Raw genomic sequence first — 14,519 nt, 5'->3', positions numbered from 1 at the left:
CCAGTTATATTTGAAAATTTGAATATACCAGATAGTTCTATGTCCAAGTCATTTCTTCGGAGTTTGTGTTGCTTCTTTGAGTAGTACATTCTTGTTTGGTTGTAGTAATTGATGAAGTATTAGCTTCTTTTATTCTCTTTGGAGGATTTGCAGTGAGATCATGTTGCATTTCTGTTTGAAGTAGTTTTCTTTTACAACATTTTGGTTTTTGTGGAACAGGATAGGTTTTTAGATGGGGTATATAGTGAAAGTAGTCTATTGTGTTCTAAAATACAAGGAATATCAGCGTTTATTTTAATTGCATCAAAGTTGATTAGAAATAGACTGTCAAGTGTACGTAGGCGTGATAATGCTACGTAGCTCATGCCTTCTTTAAAGACTGGGTTCCCAATATCTATCAATGCTTTATCTAGGGTAAGGCCTTGTGATTTGTGAATGGTGACTGTGTATGCTAGAGTTAGAGAAAATTGTTTTCTGCATATATACATGTCTTTGGAAAGAAGGAATCGAGCTGTTGAGGGTCCTATCCTTTTTGCTTCTGATAGTTTGTCAAGGAGAATATTGACAAACTGAATGTTGTTGTCACATGGTTATGCTTGAAAGCCAACAGCTGTACCAAGTGCTCCATTAACTAGTCCTTGCTCCACGTCAAGGTTACGTTTAAGCATTACTCTACAGTTTAAAGCTAATTTTAATATTTTCTCCAAACCAGCTGTGTTGGGGATAGAGTTTTCTAAGATATTTAGTGTTGTGGTGCTTGTTGACACATCGGTAGTGCCATACCATGTATTTCCAGTTTGTCTGTGAAGCAAATTTCAACTATTGGTTGCATTTCTTTTTTCAACATTGTTTCATTGAATTTAGAACAGCTTGCAAGACTTGGCATCAAGGACATACAATTGACATTTTTGTGTGTTAACTGTTCCATGACATCAGTAGCACATGAGTTATGGCCATAAAGTGCATGGATGTGCCGGGTTTTAAATATTGCTTGTGCTTCTTGAGATAGTACAGCAAATCTAATACATTTTAAAATGGTTGCATAGGTGAGGTCTGCAGACTGGTGCATGTTTTCTGTTAATACTCTGTATTGGAAATGTTGCCAAAGGTTAACATTTCCTATGCTGCCAACAGTTTTACGGCAGAGTTTGTGTCCTAAGGTTTTAAAAATAGGTTGACCTTTCACTGGTGTCAATTGAAGAAGATCTCAGAAAACAATAATGTGTTTTCCTCCAAAGAGCTCTTCATAGTTTGTTTTGAGTACTTCTTGTAATCTGAGATGAATCAAAGCCAACATTAGGTTGGAGGCCATGCTCACTTCATTTATTAGTAGCTTTTTCATTTGTTTTAACACTCAGCGTAGTTCCATTGCAGCTTCTGTAGAATGTTTGTAATATTCTAATTTGTTTTGGTGTTCTATTGGAAGGAGCAAAGTGACACCGCCTATGTTATAGGCAGCTAAACCTGTGGGTGCAGTTACAACAGATGACAGTTTGTTGTTTTTCAATTGTTGAAGGAACTTGCTGATGATTTTGATTAAGAATGTTTTGCCTGAACCAGCTTTACCACTGACGTATACTAGTATATGTTTGTAATTTTGACAGATACATTCTTTATTTTCATGTTGTACACCATGTGTAATTTCTTTTGTTACTTCTTGAAAAATGGTACGCTGCTCTTTGTTCAGTTTTGATTGTAGTAAAGTTAAGTCTTCTGTATCTTCTTCATAGTGACACATGGTGTGTTCTACTTCTGTCATAGCTAATTCAGCCTCATTTGCTATAAGTGGACGTCCCAGTGGTTCTTGGATTCCTGTTACAGAAGGTTGACTACTGTCAGGAGTGTCCTTATCTAGTTGGGCCTGGAGTTCTTCTTCGTGTTGCTGTTCATTGTGCAAAATTGTTTTGTACTGTATAAACTTTACATCGGTTATAGTGCTTTGATTTGCTTTGATTTGCTTTGATTTGCTTTGAAAGCGTCTTCATAAGAGTCATAGATATCTAGTATCTCTTCTTCTTTTCCATGGTTTAAAAAGTTGCAGCAGGGACATGTAATATAGTTCTTTATGTTGAGGAGTCTTTAATGACAATTTGATATGATTATTTAAGCTTTGTCTGGTAAGTTTCGGTAAGCTGCCTCCACAATTTGTCACTCTGTATCTACTTTTATTGTCATCGGGATTTATATTATTTTTGTATGTGAAGTTTTGGGCTATGTGGTATAGACACATTGTTTCCAAAGTGGTACTCCTGTTTGGGTAGCATGTGTCTAGTAAATTGTTTTTCAAAATGTCTTGGCTGTTAGGATCATTTTTGGCTATTGTTTTGATGTTGTCATATGATTTGAGAACTCTTTTTCTAGATTTAGCAGGACCAAGATTTAGCCATACTATATTTTCAGATTTTCCATACAAAGCAGTACCGGTTAAATGATCTGCAGCTTCATAGCAGGCACATTCTCTATGTGACAGCATTTTTTTGCCTAAGCTGTACAATTTCTGAGATGGTTTTTTGTCTGATGATAGGTAATTCCAGAGGTCTTGAAGCTCTGTTTTTTCTGCTTCGGTTAAGTTGGATGTAACATATCGTGCAACTGCAGTGGAATTGGCTGCAATGTACTGCAAATCTATGATTGCATTCCATAAGAGGGCAATGATTGCATTGTAATCATTGATATATTTTGCTTCTTCTGTTCTTTTTACGTAATATTTGTTCTTAGGTGATTTACCTTTAACACTATGTCTAACTGAAGACATTACGTGTTTCTGTAACTGGTCTAGGGAAACCAAAGCGGCATTTGGTGTAGTATTTCCCTTTGTTCTTGTATTTGCAATGACAATATTTCCCACATTTGTGTCTTCGAAATTGTACAATTTATGCATGAAGATCACTATTTGTTGCTTCCGATGGAATTTCACAAGTGACACTGTCTTGACCAAATTTAGGAGCATCTTTAATCCATAAAAGCATGTGGATATCTAGTACTCCTCTTGCTTGGTATTCTTTTCTCCAAAAGAAGAGTTGCACTTCTCCGAGGGGAGGAACAGTTTTATTACAAATAAAGTGTAGTATTGCAATGAAGCAATGATGGAAATATCTTGGAACATTAACAGGATCTAGAGAGCAAAGTTCTCCAGGTGTTAGTATATCTATGTTTGTTTTGTTTTTGTTTGATGTGCGTAGAATATCGTGTAAATCTTCCCATGCATATTCTGCAGAACTTAATGTAACACACCAAGTGGGTGGGCCAAGGTTTCTTATCATACAACATACATCTCCGTGACGTCGGAACCAGTACTCTTTAGTACCACGCATGTTTGCTATCAGATTTGTAATGCTTGATTGTAAAACCTCATCTTTTTCTTGCACTTTTTGTAGTAATTGTGTAGCTGACATATTGTGAAAGTGGGTACCTGATTTCAATGTGTGTGCAACTCGGTAACACAGAGTTGCTCGTTCACTTTCAAAGAGTAGGTGGGATATGTATTCCACATTTTGTCTAAACCTGGGATCTTCAGAATACATTTGTAATGAGCGGTATTCTGATGCTGTTATCTGAATGGGTCTATCATCGTACCTTCCTCCTTTCCCAGTAGGAAAGAGTAGAGGAAAAGCATGTGCTTCTATACTTTTTTCCCAAATGCTGATTGGTGATCCTTTTGTTTGTCGCATTTGGTACGTTTCTAGTGCATCATCTGTGGTGTCATTAGAGTGTAATGGATGAATTGTTTAATGGTCTAAAATATTGGATACTGTAGCAGGATCTAGAAGTTCAAATTGACAAGTTTGTGGTGAATCTTGAATTTTATCAGTGATTTCCCTCAAGTTTTCTTCAATATTCATTTATTTTTAGTATTCATTATTATCTTTTAGATATTGCAAGGCTTGTCTAACTTTATGTAAGTCTACGAGTTATTGCCAAATGTTTTTGTCTTTTGTAGGTACACCATTTACTAAGACAATTAAAGATTGCTCTATTGGACGTTGCACTCCCAGAGTGCGCACATTTTCTTTCAGATCTAATGGTAACTAAACTACTTTGCCACAAATGCCTTTCACTAATTCAGAGGGAGGTAATTTTGCTGTTTTTGGTTTAAGGCGTATTATTGCTTGAAATGGGTGCACTGTTTCAATTATGATGCTCTGATATAAATTGGGTTGTTGCAGGGGTTTTGGTAGTGGGATTAATTCCAAGTTATTTGTGATAGCACGCAAAGGAGTTTGGTTGCTGTCAAGTTTTGTAGTGCAGTAACTGCAAAGTATTAAGGGGTCAGTCATTTCATATTTGTTTTCTGCTATAAGTTAGAGAGCTAATTCAAACCATTTGGAATCTTCATTGTCTTCTAGTGTGTATGTTACATCTACAGTTTTTGTGTTACTTTTATAAAAAGTTCTGCGGCAACACACACACACATGGTTTGGTACTTCAGCGGATGTACTTTTAAATGTTAGTATTTCTTTTTTGTATGTGTGTAGTAGAATGTTGACATCTGTACAATTGTTGCTAGTCTGTTGTACAGCTATTGAATTTTGTAAGTGGCTTTCACTTCCAAAATATTTTCTCTGGATATGCTCTATTTCTTCGAGTAGGTCTTTAGCTGTACCATGTAGAAGATAGTTATTTAAATTGGCTAGTGCTAAAGCAGGACTTTTAGCATAGTACAGTTTATATACTGGATTTCTTATAGCTGAATGATGTGTTGATATCATTTTGATATGATGGAAGATGCTTTTGCAAATAGGTCCTGAAATGCAGGCTAATGAATGTCCTTGTAGTCCTGTGTATTTGCGCACTGGACAGGTATCCGTATTTTGTAGTAGTTTTATTTTGATTTTGTCTTTGCCTTTCACATACTGATTGAGGAACTGGCTTAAAGATTTAAACTTTGTTTTGGCAATGTTATACATTGACGTGCATGGCCATTTGTATACTGGACTTTCTGGTTCAGTCGAATGGAGAGGTGATACTGAGTTTTCTGGGGATATTTTTGTAAGCAGTATTTCTTGTTGGATTATGGTATTATTATGTTTTTCATACCCTTGTCTACTGCTATGTATGGCAATTGTGTTTGTTTGCTTTTGTTTGTATGCTTCTTCATTGAAATATGGTTCTGTGCTCGTGGTGTGACTCCATTCACCTCCACAGATATTTAAGAAGTTATTTTTGTTGACATTCCGTTTATTGAGAAGTCTTTTTTGTAAATTAGTAGTTCGTTTTGTTAGTTGTTTCATTCTGTTTAACACTAAAATAAATAACTTCCTTTTGAGAAGGATTGCACTGTCTATCAAAGTTTAATACTTTTTTTGGTATGGTTACTTGCCACTACATCAAGATTTATAAGGGCAGTGTTAGCAGTAGTTGTAGCTGAATTCTTGTTAATCACTTTCTGTTTGGTTTTACATTTTGATAGAGGAGGCAAAGTTTCTGTACTGGAAGCTTGTTTTGTTTCGCTTAATGACTGTATTAGCTGTTTTGTTTGAACTTTTTGTACAAATTCTGCTAGAGATGGATGCTTATTTTGGCCACTTTTATTTTCATTTGCTTTACTCCTGCGTTGCTTTCTACGACTTGCTTTTTGGTAGGCATTCTTTAGAGTCTGTTGAAAAAAAAAGAAGGTATGGGTTGGGCTGTTGTTCAATGTATGTGTGCTGTGTGCATGAGTGTCTGAGTATGATGGTAAGGATGTATGTGGTGGTGTGTGATTGTGTATTGGGCAGCTACAACTAGTTGGGAAGGCTATTCTTGTGCACACAAATTCCATGAATCAACCTCACAGTGTGTTTGAGTAACAGTAAGAATATTATGGTAGTATTGTACTTACTCTTTTTGTGTGGAATGAGCAGGTTTCTTCTGAGTTGTTGTTTGTACTTCAGGTGCTGCTGCTTTTCAGGAGAGTGGTCTTTACTGCAATTGTAAAATAAATAAGTTAGTAATCTTTTGTGTTTATAGCACTGATGTTAATTTAGACGTTGATTTGTATGTTTTTATAGTAATATTCTTGTTTGATATCTGAACATAGTGTGTGCATGCAGTTTCCTTTGACTATGTGAAACCTTTATATTTTACTTACAATATGTTAGTTCAAGATGCTTTGTAAATGAGTAGAATACTAAGTGTATAAAACTCACTTGGTTTCTTAAAGCTGTGTTATTGAATGTTAGGAGGAGAAAGAAGAAATAATGATATACTTATTTTGCAATTTTTATAAGGTAGTGGCAGAAACTATAGAAAAGCATGGAATGTATGCTTTCGTGAAGGTGTGATTAATAAAGCAGAAGGATGTGATTTACAGGCAGTGGTGTTATTTCAGCTAGGAGCTTTTCAATGATAGTGTCTATCTGTGTGAGTGTATGAAGATCCATTACCTTATCCTGGCTGTGTGTAATTTTATAATACACTACTAAGTGTTTTTCTACAATTATACTGTTATTTCCCCCATCTTCTAATATTATATTTTTTTTAGATAGCTGTGTGTGTAAAAGAAAATGTAGATATCAGACAGGTTTGGAAGTGACAGTGGATTACAGCAGATGGGAAAATGACAGTAAGTTCATTTTATAGGTTATACAGGTTAAGTGGCAGTTACTGTGTTTACATGCATTCATAAGAGTTGTACATGTACTGTGCAGAAAATATGCATACCTGTAGTCTGTATTCATGCATGTGGATATGCATGCAGCTGTAAGTACAAATCTTGGAGACTTGTACAGTAATTTTTGTAGTAGGTAGAATCCAATGATATGAGACTTGTCCTCAGAGTGATCAACAGTACATTTGAAGTGCTGAACTCTGAGTTAGATGTAGAGATCTTGGATGTGATTGCCGGATGGTTGTGTGACTGCTTGGCTGTATCCAATGAGGGAATTGCACAGAGAGTGAAGTGTAAAGGGTAGAAGGGCTGTCTAAGAGTTACCCGGTCCACGGACACTGCGGCTGTCCGCGAACAGTGCGTTCCACATCCGGGTTTTTTCCAGCAAACCCAGCATGGAAAGGAGACTGTAGGGATCAGCCAATCTGATGTTGAGGTTGTGGATTTCAGTTGAAAGACACTATGTGTAGTGAAAATGGCAGGGGTGGAGAAAGTCAGGGTGTTGGTGCTTGGAGAGATGTTTGTTCATGGTTTACACCAGTGAGCTCAATGCAGGCATGTGGCAAACAATTTTGATGTTAAAGAAGTGGAAGTGGTGTGGAGCACTGTGCCTGATTGCAATGTACAGGGAATTGTACAAGTTTGTGAAGATATGGGCAGGATGAACAGTTCCCATGTGGTAGTTTTGCAATATGGTGCATTCCATTTGGGCTATGTCATTGCCCCTACTTTGTTGGCAGATTTGGAACACTTGGTTCAAGCAGTAATAAACATCTTCCAAATGCCAAAGTATTTTTTTCTGTATTAGTACCTAGGGCAATATGGGACAACAGTTCTGTTTTTTGTCCTCAGCAACACATTGCTAGGTGTGCAATCAACCAAGGCATGTGTGCTTTCATGCTTAGGCTGGTATGTTCTTCTGTAATAATGAGAATATCGATTCCAGTAATGCTGTTTATTTTAAAGAAGATGGCCTTTCCTCATCTTTTATGGGAAATGCCATTCTATTTTGGAATGTAAGGGTTGCTTTGATGAAGGTTATGTGAAGATTTTAGGAGTAAAGTAAGAAAAATAAAAAGAAAAAAATACAAAATAACAGGTGTCTGTCAAGCATCTGCAAAAATATTTAATAAAACAGCTCTTTTCAGAGCCAACCTCAAAGGGGAAATGGGGCACACTATTTAAATATACATTCACCATGTTCAGATTTTCGATATGTCCGCGGACATGGTGGTAGTCTGCGGACAGCCCGTATTAAATACGGGGATATTGGGGTGGAGAGGCATGCGAATGAGAATGAGCAGAGCAAGGGATTGGTCAGTAATGTTTACTGGGTGTGTTGTGTAAGGAGAGAGTTTGTCAGAGAGAAGAACAGATAGCTATGGCTCTGTGTTTCAGAAAACATATTATCTGGATTTTGGGAGACTCATGGATACATTGGTTGGAGGTGCATGCAGAACGCTGTGGAGTAACTGCAGATCTTGGATTCCCTCATGTGGAAGTGCACTTGCATGGAGTGTGTGAAATGAAGTGGCTGGACTCGGTACCTCTCTGTGCTACTTTGGAGACACAGCATCATCCAGACATAATTATAATTCATTGTGGAGGGAACAGTTTAGGACATGTGTCTGGAATTTCTTTGCAATTTGCAATGAAAGAAGGACTTGGGAAGGACATGGACATGTTTCCAAATTCTCAAGTAATTTTTTCTCGTATTGCACAGAGACAAATGTGGCTGCGTCCTTCTTCATTTGGTCCACAAATGGAGAAAGCGAGGCGCAATGTCAATAAGGCTGTTTGTGCTTTTCTACGAGATGTTGGCATGTCCTCTTTTCACAATGAAAATATTATGTTTCGTAGCACATACATTTTTCGCAGATATTGGGTCCATCTTACTTATGCTGGCAATCAGATTTTTCTGAGAAATGTACAAAATGCATTGCAACCTTTTTTGGAATTACAGCCATCCATTTTTCAGTAGGTGTTGACCATTTCAAGTTTTTCAAACACAAAAAAAACACCAAAAGGCTTGTTTCAGAGCCACCACTTCCTCCCAGAGAAAAGTGCAATAGTTTTGCTAGGGCAGCACTCCTAAAAATAAATGTCCATGGACTGTCCATAGACTTCTAAATACTGCACATGACCCTGCTCCATTTATTTGCCACTTCTATTTTTAAACTGTGAAAGGTGGCTCTGAAAAAGAGCCTTTTTTGGGGGGATTTTTGTTGTTTTATATTTTTTTGGTTTTATACACACGACACACTAGGAGAGGAGGGGAAAGGAGGCTAAGGAAGGGAGACCAACCACAGGGATAAGAAAGGGCAGGTGGAGAGAAGAAGATGTAGGGTGGGCCTTATTTAGGTAGGTAGCAGACCTTCTGGTGCTCCTTGACCGCAGTCTCGAAAGCACTTCAAAGATTCTCCCCCCTGCAGAGTACTGCGTCGCAGTACATACACAATATTGTGACCCTCGAAAGGTAAGGGTAAACAGCATTGTGAATGGGTTGTGAGGCAGCTGGAGGGATGCACTGTCCCACAGGAGTGTCTCTTGTGGTAGATAGCTTAAACAAGCATGTATAGTGGGGTCCTCTTTTTTATAGGGGGCCAACCTGGGAGAGGACAAAAAATGTAAGTACAAGGCAGAGACCCAGTTGGCTACCCTTGGATGTAACAATAGTCGGGGACTTTTAATCAAACCAGTAATGTGGAGGAAACCATCTTTCTAAACATATATCAAAGACGGTAGAAACCGGAAATATAGAAATATACAATTTATTAAGAAGCAAAGTAATAAAGCCACCAGAGAGTGCTCTTCAAAAAAGGATCAATCAAAGAAAATCAAACAAATGTTTCATGTGTAATCAAATCAAATATACAAGGAGCACATCCATTATTTTAATTTTTGTACAGTTGATATTATCATACAGTACTGTTCATAGATAGTGGACGACACAATCCAATTCTTGTCAAATCCCACATCACATATATTTCCGGTTTCCGGTTTCTACCGTCTTTGAAATATGTTTAGAAAGATGGTTTCCTCCACATTACTGGTTTGATTACAAGTCCCCGACTATTGTTACATCCAAAGGTGTCTCTTGTGGTGACAGGAGCGGAAACGGAGGATGTGGTAGAGGAACTCAACCTACTACGTTGATCGCAAGGTACAACCTTGTCATACCAAAGCTGCATGAACCAGGCCTCCCATGACTCAGCACCATCTTGCACTGGTTGCAGGTGACCTTGTTTGCATGTGCTTTTGGTACGTCACCATGAATATGAATAATAATAATAATGCTAAACAACCGCCACACCCAAGACTCACGGCGAGTGCTGGTAGTAGGGACTTCTACTACCTCATCCTAGTCATCCTCTTCCTCTACATCCTCACACCTGTTCCCCTCTGCAGGCCCTTGGGGAGGTGATGGTGGTGGAGGGGTTGGGGGTGGTGCTGAGGCAGATGTAGCAGCAGCAGCCATGGATGCCATCAGGGTTGAAAAAATCTCAGTAAGAGCAACAAAGGCAGCTAAAGTCAATCTGCAATAGCCAGAAGCACAATGAAGATCAGCTCTGGGGTGTGGCCTTTTATAGGGGTGCTGGTGCGCGCTCCGCAGAGAGCCGCGCTGTCCACGGACAGATCGAACACCCCAAAAAGGCTAAAAAAGTTCCAAAAAGTATGTAGAAAGCCAGGGTCATTGTCTGGAACTTGTGCAATTGTAATTTTTTACTGTAAAATATTTTGGATTGTCTATAAAAGTACTTTTAAAATGTTCAGGGACCCGGACAGTGTCCGCAAATCCGGGCACACGCTCAGCGTGGGTGCGGTCACACGATGACATCGCGAACATGTCCGGGAAGGGAACGGGTGTCCGCAGGACACCAAATGCACAGGAACGGTCGTGCGCATGCGCGTGGGTGTTCTATGGACAGTGTTCAGGTCCTCAAACTAATTTAAAGTGTGCCACAAGTGAAACAGACAGTTACGGACAGGCGCTATGTTGGTAGGACTTATGGGTGTGGTGCACATGTGTGTAGATGTGCTACAGACAGTACGGACAGGTATAGTGTCCTTAGAACACCCCCATTTGGGTTAATTGCTAACATTCCAGACACTGGGTGTGTCCTAAGAACAGTTCCAAGTTGCTTGCGGACAGTACAGACAGGTATAGTGTCAATAGGACACCTCCATTTTGGTTAATTATGGACATTCCGGACACCAAATGTGTTCTAAGAATAGTTTCATCTTGCTTGCGGATAGTACAGACAGGTATAGTGTCCTTAGGACACCTCCATTTTGGTTAATTGCGGACATTTCGGACACCTGGTGTGTTCTAAGAAACAGTTCCATCTTGCTTGCAGACAGTATGGACAGGTATAGTGTCCTTAGGACACCTCAATTTTGGTTAATTATGGACATCCCGGACAACAAATGTATTCTAAGAACAGTTCCATCTTGCTTGCGGACAGTACAGACAGGTATAGTGTCCTTAGGACACCCCCATTTTGCTAATTACGGACATCCCGTGCAGACACGCTGTCCGCACACACCTTAACTGCCTTTTTTTAAAAAAAAATAAGACACAAAGGACTGAATTAAAACACATAATATTTTTTTTATTACATACAGATATAAAATGTGTGAAAGAGATGGGGAAGCAGAAACTGATACAAATACAGGGGAATTAGGGGTTTGGGGAGAATGGATGGGAGGGGACAAAGGGATGGAAGTCTCATCAAAAGGTTTTTCTTGGTGTTGAGGGTTTGGGGATAGTTGACTGGGACATGGAGAGGGGGAACAGGTGCATGTGGGACAATGATATTTATTTTTTTCTTTTATGTGGTCCTCCACAAAATGTTTCAAAAGATTGAAATTTTCCATAAGCATTTCCGTTTCTCGTTCCAGGAGTATTTTATAATGTCTCTTTTGTTGTATTATTTGGTATATGTGTTACATATATAGGTTCCACTTCTTATTTATTATTACATATAATGTGTTTATATGCTGCTTTTTTAACTTGTTCAGTGTTTATATAGCATGGTAGAACAATCTAAGATACTCCCTAAGTTTTTGTGTAGTGTTGCTGTTGTCCATGTCTGTCCGCGGACATACGCACAGTCCGTGGACATCAAAATCACTAGCAGGGGGATCGGCATGTTCTATTTTGCATGTATATAAAGTAAGGGAATCCTAATACACATCTATCAAATTCACACTATGTATATGTACACTATGTATATGTATATGTGTATTCAGTAAAAAAAAGTTTGATAAAGGGAGGTTATGGTTAAGTTGCGCTATTAAAAACCTATGAAATTCAGTAAACAAACTTTGTTAAAGGGACGTTATGGTTCCAAGTAAAACCGAAAAACCCCTGAAATGCGTCAGTTATGGTAAGCTAAGCAACCATAGCTCGCGCCACCACTGTGCATTGCTAAGACTAACACCCAGGAACCATAATGTCCCTTTAACAAAGTTGTTTTACTGAATTACATAGGTTTTTAGTAGCGCAACTTAACCATAACGTCCTTTAACAAAGTTGTTTTTACTGAATATAATATATGTACCTTTTGTGTACACATTTAAATAGTTGACAAATGCAAATGTGTTTGCAATGGCGTTTCTGCACTGACAAATTAGTGTATAATCTGCACTAAAAAGAGTACCACATTTGTGACATCGAACAATGCAGAGGGGTCAATTCTAACATCATGATGAAAAGAGTGTGGGAATACGACATTCTCCCATCCAGTTTCCAGCACCACCATTCTGAAGTTGGTGGAAGTATTTGAGGTGAGATGTTGTGCTTTCTAGTAGCAAAAGCTGCTAAAATCACACGTTGTGGGGGAAACATGTGCTCCAGTGACATTGCAGGCATTTCTTAACAGACTGCCACTTTTCTAGTTTAACAAAGTTTTCTTAAACTCTCATTAAACTGGAACAGTGGTGCTGCAGTCTAAGACATTGATTAATTATGAAGGAAAAAAAGTTTGAAGTTGAGTTTAACGGTACCTCAAAGGTACTGTATTTATACTCCTTTTCTGTTGTGCTAAACCTGTGCTGCTGGGAGGAGAATCCCCTCCATGTGGCTGCCCTGCATTCCAGATGGTTGCTTGGGATGTTGTCAAGCCATAAATCAGGCCCATGCAAAAGCCAAGGCTCTCATGTTACAACACTGCATTCTTTCTTCATCAGAATATGGTGTTTGTAAGTAAAGTGTTCCTCCTTCATGGAGCAACAATTTCTTACATTTGCACACACCTCAGAACTGGCTCCTTCACGGACATAATTTGAGAGTCACTAGGGGTCTTCCTTGCTACCCCAAAAAACAAGATTTTATTTTTAGTTTTAATTTGTTATTGCTTTAAATGTAAGCTGCTGGGATGTAACCAGCACCATGTGGCTCTTTGTTTCTGGAGTGGCAGGCTTTCTTGTTACAGTACTCTTAAAAAAAGTGTAACACTTTGAGCAATGACCCTAAATGAGAAAGAATAGGAATAATAAATAATTGATCTTTCTGAAATTCTATACAATCATTGCTAGACTCATTAAGGTTTATTTCAGCCACACTTCAGGGGGTGAGTCACTGATTTAGTCTGTTCTTAAACAACTCAAATTCACAATGCAGTCTAAAACCTCCAAAAAGCCTTAAGAGTAGAAGTAGAATAAGCATCCATGTCCGACTAAGTATTTTGCTTTTGTAAGTTGCATTTATAGAATGTTTTCTTCTGCCGATGTCTCTGTTACAATCATCTCAAGGCATTCCATCTCGGTGTCCTCGGTCACTTGACAAAATACTTGTGTACAGTGTAGAAATGTTTGACCATAGCACATAAAGTGGCCCTTGATTTCATTGTGCCACAATTAATACTTTGTTGCAACGTGTCCATCATTCTTATCTCTATGGCATGCTGTTCAGGATGTTTGTTTGCATGTATGAGGTAACAAGTGCCCAAAGTATGCGATCCCGTGTGAGTGTGCTGCTTTCCCTGTGTTGCTCTAAATTAGTTAATACAGTTATTAATCCAGTGGTATGTATTTTGCCACCCTCTGAAGCCTGAAAAGTAGATCCATGCAGGCTTCACATGTGGCCAACTTTGCAGCAGACCTGCTGGTGAACTGCCCCACTATTAAATCTTTGTTACCAGTTTAATGGTATCCACTACAGAGTGAAATTTGTTTTCTGGCTTTGAGAACATTCAGAAATGTAAGTGCTCAGTTTACTATAGGCGGTAAGATTGCTCAGTGGGTTAAGCACTCGCTGGTCTAATGTGTGTGTGATCTGCAGGATACAGGTTTGAATCCCAGCAAGGACAACTCAGCCTTTCATCATTCTGAGGTTGATAAATGAGTATCAACACAGGTTGGGTGATATTTTATGTATATTTGTTCTATATAAAGCGCTTAAGCCTAAGTGCTATATAATAACATGATTATCAGTTGGCATTGTGTGTCTGCTTACATTCACAGTAATTTGGTAATATGGGCCTATACACACTGATATTAACGATGCATATGTGATCTACTCTTGTATGAAATGCATATCACATTACAGTGATATCTTAACCATATTGTTCGTAGTGTACTTAGGAACAATATATGTGATGCCACTTCCTGTTTTGTCAAGGGGTGAAAGGTTGTGTTCCATCACTTTGCGTGGAGTGGGCTCAAATGACACCCCTTCTGGGCAATGCTGCATGGGAATCCTACAAGCAAGGCAAGGTAACTGCTGTTACCATTGGCAGCTGGGAGAGGGGCAGCCCCTACCTTCTCTGTGCCTGCTCCTCTCCTCCCCCAGCTACAGAGACACGCAGTGTCGGCAGCACAAAGCCACGGAAGGGTAAGGTGCGAACAGTCATCTCACCCTTCCTCAAAACAGCAAGGTGCTAAGCACCATAAGGAAAACAACCGTCAGGCAGGTCCCAGGTTCAAT

This window comes from Ambystoma mexicanum, chromosome 6p (genome assembly GCF_040938575.1).
Source record: "Ambystoma mexicanum isolate Mex_15411 chromosome 6p, UKY_AmexF1_1, whole genome shotgun sequence".
NCBI classification, from domain to species: domain Eukaryota; kingdom Metazoa; phylum Chordata; class Amphibia; order Caudata; family Ambystomatidae; genus Ambystoma; species Ambystoma mexicanum.
The sequence above is the reverse complement of the archived record's forward strand: the minus strand, read 5'-3'. Positions refer to the sequence as shown.